Below are 17,820 nucleotides of genomic sequence, written 5' to 3' on the forward strand. Positions count from 1 at the left end.
TGGCTATGTACATAGCTCACAAACTCATATGGGAAGACAAAACAGTGTATCATCGACTTTGCAGAAGTGCCGAGGCCATGGTCTGAACAGGAGACCAGACCATAGAGGCTGACAGTGGACCAGCAGGGCATCTGGGAAGGGATAACTTCATTAAGCCTGAAAGGCAAAGACCAGGAAGAGGGTGTTTCATGACAGAAGAAGCAACATAAACAATTCCAGAAAGGAGTAAAACAGCATGGATTGCTTTAGAAATATAAGCAGAGGGAGAAGGAATACTCTCAAAAGAGAGATGTGGAAAACAGCCCAGAACTAACATCAAAAGACGAATACAGAACAAAAGTAGCAGCCAGATCAGAAGGGACTCTTCAAGAAGGGACTCACTGTGCCAAGAAGCCTGACCTCTATCTATGAGCAAAAGAGGGCCAGGGATGAGAGGGCTTTAGCAAGAAAAGTAGAGAGTTCTTCATGGTGGGAGATGGATCCCTCTAAGGATAGTACAGCATATGGACTAGGAGTACAGCAAATGACAGGGGCAGTGAGAGGAGGCCAACATTAACATTTCAAGCTAAATTCACTAACTTTACTTCAGCAGATAGTCCAAACATGATGCAAAAGATCCTATCCATTTTTATAATATGTCTATGTATGAAATGCTTCCCCATTTCACGGTGGCTGGTGGCTCAGATGGTAAAGAATCTACCTGCAATGTGGGAGACCTGGGTTCAATCCATGGGTCAGGAAGATCCCCTGGAGAAGGGAATGGCTAACCACGCCAGTATTCTTGCCTGGAGAATTCCATGGACAGAGGAGCCTGGTGGGCTACAGTCCATGGAGTCACAAAGAGTTGGACACGACTGAGTGACTAACGCTTTTACTTAAGTATGGAATGTTATTTACAAATATGACAAATAACCAATATTAGGGTTGACATTAAAAAATAATATTGAGTAGTGTTTCAAGTTTTAAAATGCTCAACCAGCCTTCAACCATATATATCCCATCTTAGACACTGTCAATCTATACCACACTTTTCTATTTCCTCTTTTGATTAAAGGGAAAACTTTATTTTATTGTAGTAGTTTTGTTAGCTTGCTTTCTAACCAAAGTTTCCATAGGGTACTTCAGAAACAAGATACCATAACAAATAAAAATAAAACAAATTTTAAAAGGCTTAAGAAGTCAATTATCACTGATTGAATATGTTATTTATGTAACTTATAAAATGAATGAGTAAAAGATATTAAAGAACTGAAATTACAATCTTGATCAAGAGTTATTACCCAAATGTATTAGCAAAGAAAATTTTGAGAAACACCCATTCTAAATCAACCATGGTTGCATTTTCAAAATAAACAAGTCTACAGAAACCCATTAATAAAAGGAGAGCCAATACCTTAAAAAGTCAAAAAAAAAAAAAAAAAAAAAAAAGCTTGTTGCAGAGGCTAAAACAAGCACTAAATGAAAGTCAAATACAGTTTAACTTTAGATATCAGGTTAGCCTTAAAGCACATCTGAATTAGTAAAACTGATTTTGAAGCATTTTGCATTATTTTTTAAATTTTATGTGATTCAACAGCAATGATATTCTACAACTATTGGCTTCATTTTAAGATATTTACTTAAGATATTCCACCTACTGTTTTGGACATAAGTTTATCCAGTTTTAGAATGAGTTGGTTCCTGAATATTAACTCTAATACAAAGCCTATCCAGAGTATTAGATTTTTCTTGTATCTCCCTATCCAGAGTATTAGCTTTTTCTTGTATCTCTATTGGTTTGCAGTTTAAGCTCTACTGCAGCATTCATGTTTTGTTTTTAATTTAATATGTAATACAAATACTTATGTAATACAAAAAATCTTTGGAAGAGTAATCACCATCTATCATCCAACCTAACATTTTTAAATACCACACTAGTGTTACTCCACAACTAAAAAAGCTACAGGGAAATTTTCGATCTGTCGGTTGACAAACTTCATCTAGTTAATGCCAAACCTACAGCAAAGCAACATATTACTTTCCAAATCATGTGCAGTAGACATAAAACACAAGTGTATCAATTCATGGGTGTCCTAAATCAGAAAACACATAGAAACCAAGTACTTTCTGTCCCCTTTAGCAACACCGCTTTTAATGTCAATCTGGGATATGCAAAACAATGATGATAACTGAATAGACAAAAGCACTATAGTCACATAGAGAATCACGTGTCCAAGTGCTGCCTGTGATGAAAGGGGGATAAAAAGAAAAAACAGTGATGTGGAGCAGGGGATGTTAACTTAATGTCTTTAGTAATGAACCACATTTTGTGAGGACCCAATCTAGCACATCACTTAACAAGCAGAGAAATTCTCCTAAACACTGAGTTCTTTGCATCTTGGATTAAGAAGCCTGTTCTGACTTTTCATCACTCCCACTTTTCTCTGTTCCCAGAAGTAGTCATTATTTCATTTTAATGCACTGCCGAATGGACACTGGATTTCTTTCAAAAAGACCTTATGTTTCTCACATCTCACATTCACAGTCTACACATTTTCACAAAGTCAACAAAATCTTCAACCATTCATCTGAATTTTTCCCCTATTCCATTTCTAAACCAGCATCCACTATAAACTTATTAATAATCATGTTTCAATACCAATATAAAAAATAAACACAAATTTACCAATCAGAAGACTTCAAGTATGAGAGAATGAAGACACAGAAATTTACTGACAGGATACACCACGGAATCAGTGTTGAAGAGCCATTCCCACCACCCACGACACTATAGTGCATTTTGAACCTACACAACATTCTGAAGAGCAGAACACAAAAGTATACTGCCACCAAGAACACTCTCAACCAGCAGGCAGCCTTTCCTCATTAGCTTTAACATGTCACACAGCCCTTTGCTTACTGATGTAGAGCAGCCAAAAGGGAGATGGCGTTTACGAGCAAAAGCAAGACTGAGCTGGCTAATTACTTACCTTCTATGTATGACAGGCTCACTTGTTTAACTTTTTGTATCCTCTCTTGTCATAGCTCAACGGAAAATGGTTGTGATGCAGCAGAAGTTTGAACCTGACAATCAAAAAGAATGTTTTAAGACAAAAATGGGAAATTAGAGTTCCCTCCCGTACAGTCTTTCTTTCCCTGCCCTCTGCGTGCGTGTTTCTTTCTCGTTTTCTCTCTCTGCAAGGCAGCTACGTAGTGGTCTATAAATATTGACCCTGACACTTGCTCAGTGCTTTACTTGCTCATGGCACAGGTCCGTGTTACTGAACACCGTGGTAATACTCCAGCAAAGTTCTCAGCTGCTCAGACAAAGCTGTGGATTGGCTCACTACCCAGCAACCCTGTGCCTGCCTGGAAATACCATTTTTCTGCCAGCTTTACAGATGCTATGGGCCTTTCCTGAGGCCCAAATCAGGCACAGAAGGGCAATTATGAGGTTTGTCTGAAGAAATACAGTTTTCCTCAAGCAGGTGGAGGAGAGGGGGGCTGGATGGAGTAGAAGCCAAGAAAGGAAATACTGCCTTTGTTTTGGCCAAACAATATAATTTCAAACCCTTTATAAAAGTCATACCTTAATGTCATTTAATCAGGCTTTATAAAACTGAATTACTACATACTATGAATAACCAAAAGACGTAGGAGAGCGTTTTTGCAATTGTTTTTAATATTGCTCCTCATTGAATAAGGCTGCACTGACTAACTGACCACAAAGAAATGTTTCAACATGAATAAATTCATTTCTAGACTGATTGAAGTGCACAGGAAAGTATAATAATATTAATCAGATCAAATTAAGTACTTTCTGAAAGAGGCTAAAATATAATCTGGAAATTATATGAATCAACATATGAAATACTTCTAGATTTTCAATGATGACAATTTAAATTTTATTTTTTTAATTAAGGATAAAATCTAACCCATGACTATATAATTTGTAGGTTATATAAACAAGGTCACCATCATCTACTGTCCCACATATTATGTCCACAGTATGAATAATTAGAAAATAAAGTAAGCATATATTTTTACTCTTCTTGTCGAGACTAATCATATGTTTACCTAATTGAAATGTCATCTCGATTAAATAAAGAGTAAAGGAAATTTAAGAACTATCTGGTCACTCACTCATTTAATAGATGAGAAAAGTCACCTCCAGCCTGGTTAATTTACACAATCACATGGCAAGTTTGTGGCAGGGCTGAAACCAGAAGCCCTTGCTCTATTGCTCACAAAGTTGTGCTCCTTCTACTAAAAAAGGTTCCTAAATTCATTTTTAGGTTCAAACCCTGATTTTCACATGAAATCTTACCAAAAGCCTTATCAGTAAATGTAAACATTACAGCTAGAGAAATAACCAGAATAAAACAAAAATAGTCTTTAACAGTGTAATTGACAACCCCTACGAAAAAGTTATATACAAGAATTAGCTTTCTAACAGTTGAAATCTACTTTTTCTTGCTTCATTTAATAATCAATATTTACCCAATAAATTAACTTAATACCAGGAGAGGTGTATGTTAGGTGCTGAGGAGTTAGGTAACCCCTCGGTTAGGTGCTGAGGAGCCCAAGATGAAACACAGTTCCTACTCTGAGCCTTTTCAGTCCAATCTCACGGCAGGGATTGGGGGGCGCCAATAATGACAAAACAGCATGTTAATACAGTGGTGCAAACTAGGAGGGCAGCAGGGGTTCCTGGCACATGAGAATCTGAGCCAGTATGAAGTGAGGGGACACAGGAAATTCCTCAATCAAGACTTTAAAGGTGACACAAACAGATGGAGAGAAATACCACATTTTTTGATTAGGAGAATCAATACTGTCAAAATGACTCTACTATTCAAAACAATGTACAGATTCAATTCAATCCCTGCCAAATTACCAATGGCATTTTTCATAAAATTAGAACAAAAAGCTTTTAATTTGTATGGAAACACAAAATACCCCAAATAGCCAAAGCAAACTGAAGAAAGAAAAATGAAGGCAGAGAAATCAGACTCCCTGAATTCAGACTATAGTACAAAACTACAGTTATCAAAACCATATGGTACTGGCACAAAAAGAGAAATATAGATCAATGGAACAAAATTTCTAGAAAGTCCAGAGATAAAACCACACACCTACGATCACCTAATGTATGACGAAGGAGACAAGAATGTACAATGGAGAAAAGACAGTCTCTCCAATAAACAGTGCTGGGAAAACTGGACAGCTATGTGTAAAAGAATGAAATTAGAACAGTCACTAATGCCATTTACAAAAATATACTCAAAATGGATTAAAGACCTAAATAAGTCTTTAAAGTAAGGCCAGATACTATAAAACTATCAAAGGAGAACACAGGGAGAACACTACTTGACAAACAGTACCAAGATCTTTTTCAATCCACCTCCTAGACTAATGGAAATAAAAACAAAAATAAAACAAACAAGGTCTAATTAAACTTAAAAGATTTGCACAACAAAGGAAACCATAAACAAAAAGACAACCCTGGAAATGTAAGAAAATACTTACAAATGAAGCGACAGGCAAGGGATTAATCTCCAAAATATACAAACAGCTCATGCAGCTTAACATAAAAAAAAAAAAATAAATCCAATCAAAAAAATGGGTGGAACACTGAAACAGGTATTTTTCCAAAGAAGACATATAGATAGCCAAAAAGTACATGAAAAGATGCTCAACATCACTAACTTAGGGAGAAATGCAAATCAAAACTACAGTGAAGTATCACTTCACACAAGTCAGATCACCCACTGTCAAAAAAGTCTACAAACAATAAATGCTGGAGAGGATACGGAGAAAAGGGAACCCTTGCACTGGGGATAGGACTGTATATTCCCAATGTATATATGCCAATGCTATTGGTATAGGCACTAAGGAGAAAAATAAGGAGCGTCCTTAAAAAACTGAAAAGAGAGCTACTATATAATCCAGCAATCTTCATCAGATCAGATCAGTCGCTCAGTCGTGTCCGACTCTTTGCGACCCCGTGAATTGCAGCACGCCAGGCCTCCCTGTCCATCACCAACTCCCGGAGTTCACTCAGACTCACGTCCATCGAGTTAGTGATGCCATCCAGCCATCTCATCCTCTGTCGTCCCCTTCTCCTCTTTCCCCCAATCCCTCCCAGCATCAGAGTCTTCTCCAGTGAGTCAACTGTTCGCATGAGGTGGCCAAAGTACTGGAGTTTCAGCTTTAGCATCAGTCCTTCCAATGAACACCCAGGACTGACTTCCTTTAGAATGGGCTGGTTGGATCTCCTTGCAGTCCAAGTTAACTCTGATCTTAACAGCTCCACAGTCACCATTTAAGGGAACCACTAAGGTTCGTCTAGTCAAGGCTATGGTTTTTCCTGTGGTCATGTACGGATGTGAGAGTTGGACTGTGAAGAAGGCTGAGCGCCAAAGAATTGATGCTTTTGAACTGTGGTGTTGGAGAAGCCTCTTGAGAGTCCCTTGGACTGCAAGGAGATCCAACCAGTCCATTCTGAAGGAGATCAGCCCTGGGATTTCTTTGGAAGGAATGATGCTAAAGCTGAAACTCCAGTACTTTGGCCACCTCATGCGAAGAGTTGACTCATTGGAAAGGACTCTGATGCTGGGAGGGATTGGGGTCAGGAGGAGAAGGGGACGCCAGAGGATGAGATGGCTGGATGGCATCACTGACTCGATGGACATGAGTCTGAGTGAACTCCGGGAGTTGGTGATGGACAGGGAGGCCTGGCATGCTGCGATTCACGGGGTCGCAAAGAGTCAGACACAACTGAGCGACTGATCTGATCTGATCTGATCTGACTAGATGAACCTTTGTTGGCAAAGTAATGTCTCTGCTTTTGAATATGCTATCTAGGTTGGTCATAACTTTCCTTCCAAGGAGTAAGCGTCTTTTAATTTCATGGCTGCAGTCACCTTCTGCAGTGATTTTGGAGCCCAGAAAAATAAAGTCTGACACTGTGTCCACTGTTTCCCCATCTATTTCCCATGAAGTCATGGGACCGGATGCCATGATCTTCGTTTTCTGAATGTTGAGCTTTAAGCCAACTTTTTCACTCTCCACTTTCACTTTCATCAAGAGGCTTTTTAGTTCCTCTTCACTTTCTGCCATAAGGGTGGTGTCATCTGATATCTGAGGGTATTGATACTTCTCCCGGCAATCTTGATTCCAGCTTGTGCTTCTTCCAGCCCAGCGTTTCTCATGATGTACTCTGCATATAAGTTAAATAAGGAGGGTGACAGTATACAGCCTTGACGTACTCCTTTTCCTATTTGGAACCAGTCTGTTGTTCCATGTCCAGTTCTAACTGTTGCTTCCTGACCTGCATACAAATTTCTCAAGAGGCAGATCAGGTGGTCTGGTATTCCCATCTCTTTCAGAATTTTCCACAGTTTATTGTGATTCACACAGTCAAAGGCTTTGGCATAGTCAATAAGGCAGAAATAGATGCTGGGCAAAAACCTGGAGAAAACCATAATTCAAAAAGAGACAAGCACCCTAATGTTCACTGCAGCACTTTTTATGATAGCCAGGACATGGAAGAAAACTAAATGTCCACCAACAGGTGAATGGATAAAGAAGATGTGGTACATATATAAACGGAATATTATTCAGCCACAAAAAGAATGAACTAATGCCATTTGCAGCAACACAGAGGGACCAAGAAAGAGTCACACTGAGTAAAGATAGTCACACTGAGTAAAGATAGTCACACTGAGTAAAGTCAGACAGACAAAAATAAATGTTATTATCACTTACATGTGGAATCTAAACAAAAAAAAATGTGCAAATAAACTTAATTACAAAAAAGAAATAGAGTCACAGATGCAGCAAATAAACTTATGGTTACCCGGAGGAAAACGAGGGGGAGATAAATGATGAGATTAGGACTGACACATACTCACTACTGTATATAAAATAGATAAAGTAATAACAACACAGTGTATAGCAGAGGAAAGAGTGGATATATGTATATGGATAACTGATTTCCTTTGTTGTACACCTGAAACTAACAACATACTAAATCAGATACACTCCAATAAAAAATTTTAAAAAAAGAATGAATAGACAGCAATGAGACAAAGATGAGAAGGAATAACACAATGAAAACAAGGAGGCAAGAAAAAAATGATATGGAATTTTTAAGTTTTCTTTTACTGGAGCACAGAATGTAAAGCAGGAAATGGTTAAATGACAAAAAAAAAAAAAAAAGGGGGACTAGAAGGAGAAAGGTGATGAAGGGTTATATATACCAGGTTAAAAAACTGGGTTTTATATAGTAGGTGAGTAGTCTTCAACTATTTTTATTCACAGACCCTTAAAAGAATTTTGAAAAATATGTAACCATTAACACATTATCAAGTTAATGCCTACAATTTTTCACCTGTGGTAAAATATGTACTTGAAAAGAATTTAATTTCCACTCTATTGGAAATACTGACATTTTAAACATTTTAAAATAAAACTTCTATCAACTATTTTAAGAATATGCAATAGAACCTAAATTCAGGGTCATAAAATTGTTATGCATTTTAAAAATACATGAATAGACTCTTCTTTCAAGCTGAAAATTTTATATTACTATTTTATCAACCTTTATTTCCATCTCACTTCCTCGGAGAATTCTTACATAATGTATTTTGTAACTAAAATTCTTTCATTTTTCACCCTAAACCTCTCCGCAACAACAAAAAAATTCTTACTTTTCCACAAAAAAAACCTAAGACATTAATTTAAATTGTTTAATTGCTAAGTTTTCTATGATCTTAGCTACAATGCACCATAGTATGATTTGGGATGGATAGGTATATGCCAGAGAAGGCAATGGCAATCCACTCTAGTACTCTTGCCCAGAAAATCCCATGGACAGAGGAGCCTGGTAGACTGCAGTCCATGGGGTTGCTAAGAGTCGGGCACTGAGCAACTTTCACTTTTTTTTTTTTTGCTTTCACTTTTCATTTTCATGCATTGGAGAAGGAAATGGCAACCCACTCCAGTATTCTTGCCTGGAGAATCCCAGGGATCAGAGGAGCCTAGTGGGCTGCTGTCTATGGGGTCACACAGAGTCGGAAATGACTGAAGCTACTTAGCAGCAGCAGCAGCAAGTATACATCTTTCTTTTGTAAAGTTAAAGAGAGACTGCTGTGAATAAAGCATTGTTCTGAGCTAAATCAATATTAAGAGAAATTAGTGTGTAAAAGTTAAGACTCTGGACACTCACTCCATTAAAACCATTTATTCAATTGCTAAGTGAAAGAAGCTAGTCTGAAAAGGCTATAGGGTTTGGGTGGGGAGGGGGAATGAGCAGATGGAGCACAGGGAATTTTAGGGCAGAGAAGCTACGTGTTTTGGCTTTATTTTGACACTGTAATGGTAGATACATGACATTACACATTTGGCAAAACAGAATCATCACAAAGAGAGAGCCCTAATGAAAATTAGGGACTTTAGTTAAGTCTCTTGACTTCCTGAAGCATGTGGTCTAAAAGAGAATATTATTGAGTGATTATTGCCTAATAGAAACTATAGAACTATCTCTAACACTAAAACTCTGACAGATGAGTATGCTTTTGCCTTTTTCAAGAAAAAGACAATGAGTCTTGGGGTTATAAAGTGACTTGTCTGAAGCCATACAACTAATAATCAGTAGATCTGGGATTCAGGTCACACCTGTCTGACTGGACTATAGTACGACATACTGTCTTTCTATCAGTTACTTAAACAGAGGCAGCCAAGGCTAAGCAAGGAAGAGGACTACACTGTACCCTCAGGAAGTCAGTAAGGAATTAAAGCCTTATCATACAGTTCTCTCAGGAAACTCCTAGAATTTTGAGTTTTAAAGGGTAGCAAGAAGATGAGATGAAGAAATTAATCAGTGGACAAAATTAAAATGATTGATATGCCTTATAAAAAATAGCCTGAAGGGTTTTGTCTTTGATTTGACTGAAGGGTAAGGACTACATAAAGTCAAAGGTGTGCAGACTTAACACTACCAAAATATCAGTTCTTCCCAACTTTATTTATAGATTCAATGTAATCTCCACCAAAATCCATCTTTTTGGATATTAACAAACTCATACTAAAGTTCACACAGAGAGGATAAAGACCTAGAATAGCCAACAACAATAAGTAAGAACAACGATGAAAGACTGACAGTAACATCAAGGCTGACTATAAAGCTGTAGTAATCACGACAGTGTGATATTGGAGAAAGAAAAGAAATCGATGGCACAACAGAAAGCACAGAAATAGACTCACTTAAGTAAAGTCAACTAATCTTTGACAAGGAGGAGAGGCAAAACCATAAAGCAAAGACAATCTTTTCAACAAATGGTGCTGGAACAACTGGACATCCATAGGCAAAAAATTGAATCTGGACACAGATCTTACACCCTTCACAAAAATTAACTACAAATAGATCACAGATCTTCCATGTAAAATGCAAAGCTGTAAAACTCTTAGAGTATAATACAGGATAAAACCTAGATGGCCTTGGATATGATGACGACTTTTTAGATAAAACAACAAAGGCATGACCCATAAAAAAAAAATAATTGGTATGTTGAACTTAAAAATTAATAACCTCTGAGAAAGACAATATCAAGGCAATGAGAACACAAGTCACAGAGAAAATATTTGCAAAAGACATCTAATGAAGGACTGTTATCTAAAAGATAAGAACTGTAAAAACTCAAAAAAAATTTTTTTTAATGAGCCAAAGATCTTAATAGATGTATCACAAAAAAAGATATACAGATGGCAAATAAGCATATGGAAAATGCTCTAATTCATGTCATCAAGGAAATGCAAATTCAAACAACGATATGCCATACCACTATACAACTTTTAGAATGACTAAAATCCAGAACACACACAACACTAAATGCTGATTGAGGTGTGTAACTGGTGGTGTGAAGATGTGAAAGAAGAACTTTCATTTCCTGCTGGTGGGTATTCAAAATGATCCAGCCACTGTGAAAGACTGTTTGGAGGTTTCTTACAAAATTAAACATACTCTTATCATATGATTTATCAATCACACTCATATTTACCCAAAGGATTTGAAAACGTATGCCTATACAAAAATGCAGATGTTTATAGAAACTTTAATTATAACTGGCAAAAAACTGGAAGCAACCAGAAGATCCTTCAGTGAGTGACTAGATAAATAAACTGTGGTACATCTAGGCAGTGGAATATTATCAGTACTAAAAGATTAGCTATCAAGTCATGAAAGACATGAATGAAATTTAAATGCATATCCTGAAAGAGATGAGAATACCAGACCACCTGACCTGCCTCTTGAGAAATCTGTATGCAGGTCAGGAAGCAACAGTTAGAACTGGACATGGAACAACAGACTGATTCCAAACAGGAAAAGGAGTACGTCAAGGCTGTATATTGTCACCCTGCTTATTTAACTTCTATGCGGAGTACATCATGAGAAACGCTGGGCTGGAAGTAGCACAAGCTGGAATCAATACCAATAATCTCAGATATGCAGATGACACCACCCTTATGGCAGAAAGTGAAGAGGAACTAAAAAGCCTCTTGTTGAAGGTGAAAGAGGAGAGTGAAAAAGTTGGCTTAACATTCAGAAAACGAAGATCATAGCATCTGGTCCCATCACTTCATGGGAAAGATGGGGAAACAGTGGAAAGTGTCAGACTTTATTTTGGGGAGCTCCAAAATCACTGCAGATAGTGACTGCAGCCATGAAATTAAAAGATGCTTACTCCTTGGAAGAAAATTTATTACCAACCTAGATAGCATATTCAAAAGCAGAGACATTACTTTGCCAACAAAGGTTCATCTAGTCAAGGCTATGGTTTTTCCTGTAGTCATGTACGGATGTGAGAGTTGGACTGTGAAGAAGGCTGAGCGCCAAAGAATTGATGCTTTTGAACTGTGGTGTTGGAGAAGACTCTTGAGAGTCCCTTGGACTGCAAGGAGATCCAACCAGTCCATTCTGAAGGAGATCAGCCCTGGGATTTCTTTGGAAGGAATGATGCTAAAGCTGAAACTCTAGTACTTTGGCCACCTCATGCGAAGAGTTGACTCATTGGAAAAGACTCATTGCTGGGAGGGATTGGGGGCAGGAGGAGAAGGGGACGACAGAGGATGAGATGGCTGGATGGCATCACTGACTCGATGGACATGAGTTTGAGTGAACTGCGGGAGTTGGTGATGGACAGGGAGGCCTGGCTTGCTGCGATTCATGGGGTCACAAAGAGTCAGACACAACTGAGCGACTGAAATGAACTGAAGTTAAAGAAGCCAGTCTGAAGAGAACGATGTATGTATGATTTCAAATATATGACATTCTGGAAAAGACAAATCTCTTTCCAATAGAATGCAAATTCAATGATAGCACACATTTCAAGGGCCTAAATTGAGCCTTGCACACAATAAATGCACAATAAATATGTATGGTATAAATGACTGAAATAGGCACTTGTGAGCCATATACCAATACAAGTGGTTCCTGAAGTCACAAGGCCTCTTAGTGATTATAAGACACCCAAAATCCACACTGAAGAAATGGGTCAAGGAAGAAAAGTCCATGAAGACCATAAAACAATTATGAATGTTAAGTAGGGGAAGAATGAGAGAATGGGACCCAGAGTGAATGAGGAAGGAATATTCTGAAGGGAGAGGTCAGCAAATCCAAATACCACAGAAAGATCCAACATTAAAGTAATTAAAAACAACCCATAATACACAGCCCTCAGACAGCACTGTGATACTAAACATCTCTGAACTGTACATTTTACAAGGATACTTTTAATGGTATATGAATTATATTTCAATAAAGCAGGTATTTAAAAAGAAAGAAAGATCAATGGTGGCTAAACTGTTTCCACAGGAGAAGAAAGGTAAGCAATTAAAATGAGACATTGAGTAGGATCACTCTTACAAAAAGTTTGGCTACAATAAAAGAAGAGAAAGACAGATGGGGATAATGATTTAAAACAACAAACCACTCATCACAGTGTAGAGACTGAGTGTTCTAAAGTCAAGATGACTTGAGTTTTCATCTTTCTCAAGTTACAAGTTATATAACCTTAGTTTCCTCATCAAAAAGATGAGTTTCATATAGTACCTCTGATCTGAGTATCAGTACTTCACTTCTTTTTACTGTGTCATAATACTTTACTGTCTAAAATACGCTTTTTATTTATCCACTCATTAGCTGATGGACATTTGGGTTGTCCCCATTTTTGAGCTATTATGAAAAATGCTGCTATGAAATTTCATGTACAAGTTTTTGGGTGAACTTACATTTTCATTTCTCGCGGGTAAACAGCAAGAGTGAAACTGCTAAGTAATATGGTAATTTTATGTTTAACAACATAAAGAACTGTCAAATTGTTTTCTAAAGTGACTACTACCCTGGTGGCTCAGAGAGTAAAGTGTCTGCCTGCAACGCAGGAGATCCAGGTTTGATCCCTGGGTCAGGAAGATCTCCTGGAGAAGGAAATGGCAACCCACTCCGGTACTCTTGCCTGGAAAATCTCATGGACAGAGAAGCCTGCAAGGCTACAGTCGATGGGACTGCAAAGAGTCGGACACAACTGACCAACTTCACTTTCACTTTTAGCTTTTCAAAGTGACTGCACCATTTACATCCCCACCAGCAAAGTATGAGGGTTCCAATTTCTCCACATTCCTATAAACACCTGTAATCAACTATCTTTATTACAGCAACACTAAGTATAAAGCACAATCTCATTGTGATTTTAATTTCCATTTCCCTAATGACAAAACATTCACTATCTTTTCGTGTGCTTCTTGGCCTTTTGAACATTTACTCTTTTCAGTAAATACAATTTCAAAAAAGCTCAGGACTGAATAAAGCTTAAGGCATATTTTCAAGTTATATGTGACACAGACATGATCACTTACTTCTTAGCTGAATAAATGAACAATCAACAAATGAAAGATTAGGGATTAGACATGTGATTTATTGGTATATTGCTTCCATTTTTAAACTAATAATTTGAATTCCTCTGCATTTTCAACAGAATTTTTAGTAAAGAAACTTTTAAAATTTGTAATGACAAAGAATATGTACTAACCCTCTGTTCAGTATTATGATGAATACCTATATTAGTATTTTCAATTTGGTAATAATTAAGTACTCTATTAGATAAGTGCTAGGAAACTGGAACTGTAATCCTGTTATATGAATACTTTAATGCTTCCTTGAGGTTAGACGTGGAGAAAAAGCAAAAAATTGATTAAGAAATGAACGACCTTAAAATACATTGCTGACAAACTTAATCATGAAGGCTACAAATTTACTCAACACCATAAAGAATGACACACTCCTCAGGGGCAATGGGTTCTAGGAAAATATTAGTAATCCAAATTGGCCATGATTTTTCAAAAGTACCGAGGAAATATGTGACTTTCCATGTAAAAGACTGAAGAGAAAGAAAACTGATTCTATAATATGCCTGGTTAGAAACAAACTATGGATGGTTTTCTCCTTGTTTTTCCTTTCAGTTCAGATCAGTCACTCAGTCGTGTCCGACTCTTTGCGACCCCATGAATCGCAGCACGCCAGGCCTCCCTGTCCATCACCAACTCCCGGAGTTCACTCAGACTCATGTCCATCGAGTCAGTGATGCCATCCAGCCATCTCATCTTCTGTTGTCCCCTTCTCCTCCTGCCCCCAATCCCTCCCAGCATCAGAGTCCTTTCCAATGAGTCAACTCTTTGCGTGAGGTGGCCAAAGTACTGGAGTTTCAGCTTCAGCATCACTCCTTCCAATGAACACAGGTCTCCTATTAGTCATATTATAAAGAAAGTCACTTACCTTTAACTCTAAGGTTCTTTGTTCTCATGTAATAAATACTTTGGGCTCCCGGGACCCCACAGGAAAATCATACATAGGTCTACTAACCTTTACTGCTGCCAGTTTATTCTAAGTACCTATCCATTATTAGTTGAAGGTATTGACTACATAATTAATAAAAAAGGCTCTTTCAATCAGAACAATGCTGTATATAAACTTAAAAGGGGAAAAATATGAAGCAGAAAAATGATAGAGCAAAGAATAGAAGTCCTTTTAAATTTGTATTTGACATCAAACAAACAAATGACAAACTAAACATAGTATCACTTATAAATAGAAATTGTTTTGAAATTCATAGTGCATGGAACACATATAACCATAATCAATAAAAAAGCTCAATAACATTTAACAAAAAGAAGTAACAATAAAGAGTGAAAAACATCAAGATTATCGAGTTATTCTTATAGTTGTTGCTAATTGGTCTCATATAAAACTATACTAATGTCTCTCTTCATGATTAATATTAATAGCTGAGTTCTCAGCTACATACCAGTATTTCCATTTGTTTTCCTCTTAATGGCATATATATTTATATAACACCAAGGACAATTTCAAAAATATTGGAAATATAATATTTATTTGCAATATAATTTCAGGAATTTTCTACTCTTACAAAAGTGTACAGGTCTTACAATCATTACATAGCTTTAATATTTATTTCTTAAATTTAAGGAATTAACTTCACTAATTCAAATTTCTCTAAAATCAGTTCAAAATGAAAATTAGATTGTCTATCTAACAGTAAGAATCTTTGAGAATTTTTAATTCCATTAATTGCTGAGTAGCTCTAATATTTCAGATGATCACCCAACACTGGAAGCAAAGGTTTTCTGTCACCAAAAAGATCTCAACTCTGTTTTTGTTGCTTTTTCAAGGACAATTCATTTGAGGATCTTTTTATTCATACAGATATCCATAATTAGCAATGTGATATTAATTTAATGGAACATTTCTAGAAACAACTAGAGTATATTTTGTTGAACAGAGGAACAGATATCCCGAGAAAGAACTAAGCGCCCTCTCCAAGACAGGAGAGGCAGGGTGATCCTAAAATCGCCCCTACCAGAAGGATTTCTGTCAGCTAAAAGGAGAGCAGGAGAGATTGGGGAACTCAGTAAGACAAGCTACCACCATGCATTCCTTAGGATGGAAAAGGAGAAATCCCAGCCAGGAAGAATTCAGCAAAAATCAGTTCAGTGGAGGAGGGAAATACCTATCTACCACATTTAAGCTGACCTTTGTTACTATTAATCACACAACAGTAAGTCATAAAAGCATCACTGAATAATTAAACGAGCACGGAAAATAGGAATATATGTTAAATCTCACAAAAGAATTATTAAAATTCATAAAAGAATATAAAAACATCACTGGTTTATTTTACTGCTATATGATCTATCTGTTCTCATATGCAAGATTTAAATTTGTAAAGCCAAAGAATATCATTATTCACTTTAATGCCACATTTTTCTAATCAAAATATGTCTCAAAAAAAGGAGAAGAAATAGGAAGAAAACAATAAAGCCAACCAATTTTAACAAGAAATGAATGATATACCTATTACTCTCGTTTGGTTTACACATAAAATGGGGTTGTTTCTATTGGCTATCCTGCTTGACAGGGCTTGATATTTTCTTGAAATGCATTGTCAAAAGTAAATAAGGAGTAATGCAGAAAGAAAGACGAAAATATTTTAAATCTTACTTTTACTTCTGTATTTTAGTGGATCTGAATATTGTCATATATATTTCCAACAGTAAGTTAAATAAACTTTGAGGTGAACTAAAGCAATCTTTCTAGTTTCTGTAAGCTCTGATTTCATTAGACTACTTTGGAATAGGTGAAAACTGCACAGGAGTGCCCTTTGAGGTGCTTTTTCCCTTCCTCTAATTTGCTTCATCCTGGTATTCAGCTTACATTGGCCAAGATCAGAGCTGGAACTAGGTTGAGGATAGGTGGGAGGTAAAAGTATAAACGAGCTCCCCTGCTAGTTCAGATGATAAAGAATCTGCCTGCAACGCAGGAGACCTGGGTTCAATCCCTGGGTCAGGAAGATCTCCTGGAGGAAGGCATGTCAACCCACTCCAGTATTCTTCCCTGGAGAATCCCATGGACAGAAGACTCTGGCGGGCTACAGTCCATGGGGTCACAAAGAGTTGGACATGACTTCTACATGTGCATAGAAAAGGTAAAGAAAGAATATCCTTATATTCTTTCATAATCCACTGAAGAAATGAAATAATGTTAACAAATAGCACATCAATTTAGGAATCAACCTGATTATATTTCTATTTTATTATGAAGAGAATATGTATTGAACTGTTAAATTAAAATAACTGCTTTGTATAACTATCCATCTTTGAAAAAGCATATACAAACTGCCACTCATTCCGGATACTTAAATCACATCAGTGAAGAACATAAAGGAACACTTTAGAAGTACAGGAACTCAGATCACGCTCAGGGCATGGGACCCATATTGATGGGGTATTCCCCCTCTTGCTGGCCAACTCTGTACAAATCTATTGACGCACATTTATACGGCATGTTTTTAAGGAGTCTTTCTTCATATGCTTTCTCATTTGATCATTAGGATAAGCCAATGAGAAAAAATTCCTACTTTACATAAGCAAAAATGGAAATCCAAAGTAGGCAAGGAACAGCCCAATGTGCCAACATTTTAAAGAAATATAGACAGAAACTGAATTTGGGACTTTTTGTATTAAACCCTTGGCCTGTATTACTATACATTTTAACAACACCTGAGGGACCCTCCCTCAGTATGGATTTTCCTATTGAAAAAAATAACAACACCTAATGGATAAACCGAAGTATTCCAGTTTGAGGCAAATATATATTTTTTTTAATAATGGCAACATACACACACACACACACACCCATGACTTGGGTAATGACAGTACCATTACTCAGCAAAAATTTCAGTGTTCTACTTCTGTTCTCCCCCAATT

General features: G+C 37.0%; 1 protein-coding gene across 20 annotated transcripts in view; it reads right to left on the reverse strand.

Annotated features, from left to right (window-relative positions):
- BMPR1B (bone morphogenetic protein receptor type 1B) overlaps window positions 1-17,820 on the reverse strand; it is a 448,735-nt gene that overhangs the window by 170,185 nt on the left and 260,730 nt on the right. For 18 of the 20 annotated variants that reach the window (XM_070790866.1, XM_019962429.2, XM_070790868.1 and 15 more), the window contains exon 2: window positions 2,970-3,063. The exons of the other annotated variants lie outside the window; for them this stretch is intronic. The gene's annotated coding sequence lies outside the window, so the exon portion shown is untranslated. The remainder of the gene's footprint in view (window positions 1-2,969; window positions 3,064-17,820) is intronic. 20 annotated transcript variants of the gene reach the window in all.

This window comes from Bos indicus, chromosome 6 (genome assembly GCF_029378745.1).
Source record: "Bos indicus isolate NIAB-ARS_2022 breed Sahiwal x Tharparkar chromosome 6, NIAB-ARS_B.indTharparkar_mat_pri_1.0, whole genome shotgun sequence".
Classification (NCBI taxonomy): Eukaryota; Metazoa; Chordata; class Mammalia; order Artiodactyla; family Bovidae; genus Bos; species Bos indicus.